Source organism: Alnus glutinosa, chromosome 8 (genome assembly GCF_958979055.1).
Source record: "Alnus glutinosa chromosome 8, dhAlnGlut1.1, whole genome shotgun sequence".
NCBI lineage: Eukaryota > Viridiplantae > Streptophyta > Magnoliopsida > Fagales > Betulaceae > Alnus > Alnus glutinosa.
The window spans coordinates 19,122,171-19,130,022 of record NC_084893.1 but is presented as its reverse complement, the minus strand read 5'-3'; the positions used below and the strand labels follow the sequence as shown (position 1 = coordinate 19,130,022).

General features: G+C 36.7%; 1 pseudogene; it reads right to left on the bottom strand.

The window, feature by feature from the left end:
- Nucleotides 1-3,708: 3,708 nt before the first annotated feature.
- On the bottom strand, nucleotides 3,709-3,839 carry LOC133876595 (small nucleolar RNA Z247; annotated as a pseudogene).
- Between the last annotated feature and the right edge of the window lie 4,013 nt (nucleotides 3,840-7,852).

The following is a 7,852-nucleotide window of genomic DNA, read 5'->3' as shown; positions in this document are numbered from 1 at the left end:
TTTTTTATTTATTTTTTATTTTTTTACAAACATAAAACGAGTCATCACAGTGGCACGACGATATGTCGCAAAGCCAGTATACGGTACACACCCCATAATATGTACCTAGTAAATCAGAGTAACATCTATTTAACTATGCAACGGAAATCACAATATAAACTTTACTACGGTATAATCATAACCAAAGAGCCATATTACATTTATCTGTTTAAGTCTTTCCTCAAATAAAATACATATTAATTACACAACAGAAAATGGCTTATATAATAATAAGTGACACAAACGTCACAAGCCATGGATAAAACCTATAAAACAGTGGACACCCATGGTCCAGCAATTATGACCGTCGCGGCGTGCTTCAGTCATAGCATCTAAAGTACATTGCTACCAAACCATCCACTATATAGAAGTACCTGCAGTCACAACATTAGAGTCTGAACGGTTGCAAGGGTTGCCGCATCCGCACAAGTGGAATTATGAGCCCACCATCTTAGCATAAATAAATACACTAAGACCTCAGAGGTATTCTATTTACTGAGTTTTTGCAAAGAACCAACTTTTTCTTTTTAGTTATGCGTAAACTATAACAGCTACCAATTTTATAAACTTTTGTTTGAAAAATCCTATAGCTGATACAACAAACATCGACTAATAGAAAACATTTAAAGTATACTATGCAACTGAGACTTATACGTAGAAGTTTCATTGTTGGAAACTACATACATCCCTACCTACTATATTACTTTTGATTTAGTGAGACTTAGAAAGCAATGGCATTTAAATCATGTGACTATCCGATAGAAATATACATAAGCTCTTTTCTATTGAGACTCTTATGCATACTCATACGTCTAGAAAAACTACTCATAGGGCTTGCCCCGAGGTAGCAAACTGTATAAGGCTTGCCCCTGAGACTTGTCCCTTTGAGATTACTGTATGGGGCTTGCCCCTGGGACTTGTCCCTTTGAGATTATTGTTTCCCGTGGGTTGTAAACCTCACTTCGTTCCATGTTTAGCGTTTATATGCTCATGCTTCATGCCTTAAAACAACATATATCTTTTCCAATTCCATGATCATGCTTTAACACATGCCTTCAATAAGATTCCATAAACAATTTAACACATAAATTCATCAACCAATATTTACGTAATTTAAATCCCAACCACAACACACATTTATACCCTTTAAATCAATTCAAACACCTTTCAAGCACCTTTCAAACAATACATATCTTTTCCAATTCCATGATCATGCTTTAACACATGCCTTCAATAAGATTCCATAAATAATTTAAAATATAAATTCATCAATCAATATTTGCGTAATTTAAATCTCAACCACAGCACATATTCATACCCTTTAAATCAATTCAAACACCTTTCCAACAATACATATCTTTTCTAATTCCATGATCATGCTTTAACACATGCCTTCAATAAGATTTCATAAACAATTTAACACATAAATTCATCAATCAATATTTGCATAATTTAAATCCCAACCATAGCACACATTCATACCCTTTAAATCAATTCAAACACCTTTCATTCATGCATCAATTTCATAAACATCATGTTCCCAAACTTTGTACTCACTCTAAAATCACATTCATGTTCCATTGCAAACACAGTTTTCAAAACTCCCAACCGTAACATGCAGTCACACCATTCATTCAAACTCCACATATCATATTCATACTCCAAAACTTTATCATAATTTCAATATACTCAAAGGTACTCAAATCATTCAAAACATATCATAATCAACATACAATTGGCTCAGGTTTGTAAAACAATATATATTTTGCAATTCATCATATATGAAAATAATACTTCTTAGTGAGTAGAATACTCACCTGGTTGCATTAGACTCTTGACTCGAATATTTCCTTGAATTCTAGTTACATGAACTCTACATTGGAGAACCAATTAAAGTATCCAATACGGACACGATCTCCACAAAAGCCCATGGCCAGAACCAATGAACCGTTGCTTCTCCTTCTCTTCTTCTTCTCTCTTTTTCTTAGACTGCTGATAAGCGTCGAATGTTGCACATTCAAGCCCCTTAACTTATATATGTTAATTCCTTAGCATTGTTATTTGTTTGATTTTGTGTTGTTTTAATGTTTTCAGGTTTTAAATAAAGATGCAATTAATTCCATTGATTTTGAGCTTAAAGCACACTTTGAGAAGACTTAGAAGATATGTTTAAGCTTAACCGATCATAATAGAAGACCTATATGATGTGGTTAAGTTTAATCAAATCAAGTGAAGGATTAAATCGGAATTTCTCCACTAAGAGTCAAAATCGAATTGGATTCAAATTTGGATTCTGCACATGTCTCAGTGTTTGGATCTTAAATTTTGTGTCAGATATCTAATTGCAATGAAATTGGTGGCGTTGGAAAGATGATAAAAAATTCAACAAATATGTCAAAAATAGCTTTTCCTTAATTCGGATGTTTACTATTTCAAAATCTCCCCGCAATAACATACCGCAATTCTGGACGAATTTAGAATCCTTTTCCTACTTGGATTGAAGTTTCAATCTCCTACTTGGACAAGAAGACTCAAGAGACGATTTTTTTGAATTTCCAAGGGCTTCTAGGACTTGTGTGCTCCCTATAAATAGACCCCTAAGCTTTAAGAGAAAGTGGTGCTTGGGCTTGTGCTTAGATTTAGACAGAAAATTCTTCTTGGAGACCTGACAAGTTGAAGAGGAGAAGAACATGGCAAAAGACCATCCCAGCACTACGATGAGCGGCTAAATTCCTAATAGGGTGTTGATGTAGCCCTTTCCAAGTAACAATGGCTGGATCTTCTCAATCTCTCGAATGTGCATGTGTGAAGAGGAAGGAGAAATGTGGAGAAGAGAGAAAGAAAGGAAGGAGGAAGAAAATGAAAGGGAGAAAGGGGAAAGCTCTAGAGAAATCAGGAGAGATAGATGGGGGGGGGGGGGGGGGGGGGGGGGGGGGTAGGCGTGAGATATCCAAAAGAAAGGGGAAGGGGAAGGGGAGATACCGAAATGCCCTTGCCCACTCGTTTATATTTTATTTTATTTGCTTTTCTATTTATCAAAGGGATAAGGTATCCCAAGAGTGATTCATAGCCACACATGTGGCTATGGATAAGATTTCCTTTTTGTTGTAAACCCCCATATTTTCTAAATTATAACACTATCCCACCTTATATTAATTCTATTCTTAGTTAATTAATATGCGGCCCCTTATTTAATCAAACTACAGTTTAACCCTTATAATTAATTCTTTAACATAATATGACTCATTATTAGTATTTTATTTCTTAATTATATTACTTTATATTAAACCCATTTTTATTATTCCAATCATATAAATTTATCTACTTAGAATTTATTATTAGCCTCATTTATTTAATAAATATAACTTATTAAATGCTAATTTCCTATTTATATTTCTTGGTATTTACAGCAGGTAGTAGCATAGTGACCAAGCTTGAGACATACCTGACATGTAGGACGAGTAGAGGAGATTGACCCAGCAGGGGGAAAGTGAGATGGATGGCCACATCAACATCCTCAACCCCTTCCATGTCCTGCATGGTTGTTGCGATAACCAGTCTGAGATGCTTGACCACGAGAGAATCGGGGAGACATAGCATGATTCCTCTGTGCTACATTGGCAATAAGGATGGACACATCAACAGCTGACTGGTGCTGCTCAAAACACAGATCATATGAGAGAAGTTGACCATAGAGATCATCAATAGAGATTGGATCAATTCTGGTGGTAATAGACGTCACCAGAGAATCATATTCAGCACCCAATCCGACAAGGATGTAAGAAACAAGTTCTGACTCCTGGAGTGGTTTGTTGATGGCTGCCAAGGAATGCCCAAGTGCCTGTTCTTTGTGAAAATATTCAAAAACAGGGGTAGCCCCTTTCTTCAAGGTTGAAAGTTGTAACCTTGTTTGAATAATGCGAGCTTGGGACTGTGATGAAAACAGAGATTCCAAGGTGAGCCAGGTTTCTCGCGAGGACTCAAGTCCAATAACATGAGCAAACAGATTCTCGGTTAGAGACGAGATAATCGTGTTCATGATACCCTTATCCTGTTGAAACTAGCGTTGATAGGCAGGATTCGAAGCTAGGAGGCCAGAAGTGGAGTCAGCAAGGAGTTTCGCGAGGCACTGGATCGTGCCATCAACATAGCCAAAAAGCTCATGAGCTTGAAGATACGAAACAATCTGGAATTTCCAGTAGTTGTAGTTTTCCCTCATCAGCTTAAAATGGTTGTTCATACTGGGGAGAGAAGAGGCAATGGTAGGATGAACAACAGAGGTAGCAGAAGAAGTAGAGGAAGAAGCCATTGAAGGATCAATAAATGATTAGTCAAAAGAAAGCTCTGATACCATATAAACAAATATAATTTGTTATGTTATTGCCTATTTAATCTGTAGGATAACCAATGTATGTATAGCAGTGATGAATAACAGAATGTTTGAAATACAATTGTGATAGAACTATGACTCTCTAGAGATAAGAAGCTAACTAGATAACTAAGCTTTACAAGATAACTATTCGTTTGAATATACATAGATGATATCTGATCATCCTAGATTAGTGGGATTTGAATTGTCTTTATCTTGCTTTGATGTGTCGTTATCTTCAGGTGGTTCAATACTCTAACCTCGTAGGTGGACTGGTCTGGAACCGATCACCGACTGAAACAATTCATCCTTAGTTGATGGAGATAGTGGCTCCCCCTTTTGCTGTGACTGCTGAGTAATTAAGTCTAAGTATTTATTCTTTTGCTTTCTCGAGGCTCTGTAAGCTTCTTGAAGTTTCTTCTTTTTTTTTCTCTTCTTCTTCTTCTTTTTTTATTTTTATTTTTTATTATTATCAGAAGATGCCAAAAAAAAAAAAAAATTAAAATAATAATCTCCATTGCCCATAGTTGGCCCCTTCTCTTTGGCCTATAGTTGGCCAAATTTATGACTTTGTGGAAATGTTCAAAGACCCAAGCCCATATTTTAACCCATTTGTTGGCTATTTTCTTTTGGCCCATTGTTGGCCCAATCTCTTGCTTATGATAATGTTTAAAGACTCAAGCCCATTTTAAGCTATTTGTTGGCTCTTTTCTTTTTGCCCATAGTTGGCTCATTTCTCTTGGCCCATTGTTGGTCCCATTTTTGGCTTTGTGGTAATAATCAAAGACCCAAGCCTATTTAAAAGCCATTTAGCTTTTTTCTTTCGGCTCATAGTTGGCCCAATCTTTAGTCATTGGTATAGCTAAAATGCCCATGCCTTTCTTTTTAGCCCTTTAGTGGTTCTTTTCTTGGCCCATAGTTGGCCCTAATTTTGGCTTTTGAGGTACAATTTGAAGACCCGAGCTAATCCACAAAAGAAAAAAAAAAAAAAAAAAAAGACAAACTGATCTCCCATCGGTTTGCGCGGCCGGGGGGGGGGGGGGGGTGTTAGAGGATAAAATCAACAGCTCACCTGTCCTCAAAACCAGCTTGAAAATCAGCAAAGGAACACCAGAAAATTAGTTGATCAGCCACTTTACAGCAGCAAACTACATCACCCTTGATTCCTGCTGATTCCTTCAGCTCCATGTCTTCCGGATGCATCTCTACACCTCAAACTTAGGGCACGACTTTTTCCTCTTTTGTAACTTACCATACTTTCAATGTTTCCTATGTTGTAAACCTTGTATTGACATACCATAAAACATATGTACATATTTCTTTATAAATATAAGAACTCATTTGGTTTTGGTTATGCAACCAAAATAGAGCTTCTCCTAAATATTTTAAATTGTTTTTCAAAAATTAAAGAGGCTTTTACGGTCAAATTGAAAATGATTTCTGCTGACCATTATATTCGCCTCCATCAAACATCGAAAAATGTCGAACGCATTTTCCAGAAAACATTTTACGCCAAAACAAACGGAGCATTAAGCACAATTTTGTAATAAAGTTGGTAGAGAATTATTTAGTCAATCTAACACTTTGTGTACGTTGTGAGGTTTTAATGTTCGATCCCTCTAAAAGATTTTACCTTAACCATAGGAAAAGCATCAAGGAAAAATCCTGCAGATTTTCCTGTCCAAGGTCCAATTACGAGATCCATCAAAGGCTCGTAACCGTTGAATTCTGGTATTAGGAAAATCTATGAGCCTGTTGTTTGCCATTATAATTCAACTACGACACGCTCCTTCGGAAGAGAACCTCTCTCTCTCTCCCACTATATCGTTTAAGAAGAGGACATAGGACACAATCGGTTGGTAAGAGAGGGTTTTTGACAAAGGTAACCGTAACCTTATCAATTTGGCCATTTACTTAAAAGAAAAATAATGCATAAGTGCAATTAATACACATCAAAAGAAAAGGTAGGCCATCCATATGCCATTCAGCAGTATTTATAGGCTAACAAGCTAGACTGCTTGTTACAGCAGACGAACATAAATAAAACAAGCATATATAACTACTTTTCTTCTTCTTCTTCTTCTTCTTCTTTTCTTTTTTTTTTTCTTTTTTTTTTTATTATTCAAATATGGGAAAAAGGGGAAATGGGAAAAATTACAAAGGAGGATCATTTCTACTCCTTAATCTGATAGAAGAAATGAAAGGTGAAACAGTGGGAATGCATCTGAACACAATGTGAAAAGCGGCCCATCCAGCTACAAGGTGTGCATCAAGATTAGCACATCTAGATATCTTAAGAGCACACCAAATATTTATGGAATTCAATTGAATAAGAGAGTCAGAAATTACTGGTGCAGAGATCCAGTATAAGAAAAGCAAAGGATCCTTCAAAGCCAAAATAGTAAGGAGAGAGTCTCCTTCAATGATCAGGGGGAAATAACCCATTGAGACAGTCAATCTAGAAGCCAATAAGGCTGCATGAGCTTCACCCATCAAGGCATCCATAGGGGGCAGCTTCAGAGTATTGACTGCCAGGAATTTTTCAGAGAAATCTTAGAGAACTGCGGCAGCAACTGCAAAAGTAGGACAAATGGCTACATCAAAGTTGACTTTAAAAGAGCCTAAGGGTGGAGAATCTCAATCAGCCAAGTTACTATTCTGCCAAGCCAGCAAGTGATGTTGAGTGATGTTCTTGATACATTTAAGAGTGTTAAGAGGTACATGGGTAATGGCCTCATGAATTAGTTTATTCCTAGCAAACCAGATCTGATCCATTAGCACCAAAGCAAAAATTTGAAAACTATGCACATATTGCACTAGGATGCCAAAAGAGAAAGGAGGTCGAAGTAAAGCCTTAATCCAATCAACAAAAGGCATATGAGAGAAAGAAACCGTGTGCAAAGGTCAGAGGGAATTCTGCCTCATAATTCTAAAGAAAGGGCAACTCAAGAATATATGTTGAAGAGACTCCACTAAGAGTTGGCAAAGAGGGCAACAAAGCATATCCGGGTCTTGTTGATGCAAAAACCTGAAAATATTAGGTCTAATAGGCAAGATATTCAGAGCTAATTTCCACAGAAAATGCTTAAGTCGAAACTGGATCTTAAGACTCCACAGCAACTTCCAATCCGAAGGGCACTGGGGGGAAATGGTGAAATTGGATAAATGATTGATCACTTCATGGGCTGATTTAACCGAGAATCTGCCAATTAGGGAAGGGATCCAAGACCATCGATAAGGAGAGGGGTTGTGAGGAAGGTGGATATCAAAGATTTTAGATGCTGTGAGGGCATCAAAGAGAAAATGTATAAGGGGGTGTTAATAATTATTTACTTCTAATTTAACCAAGTGTGTGTTTGTGTTCAACAAAATATCTTAAATGCGGAAGTTAAAGACGACAAGATATTTGTTACGAAGTGGAAAATTTGTAAAGAGAAAAACCAC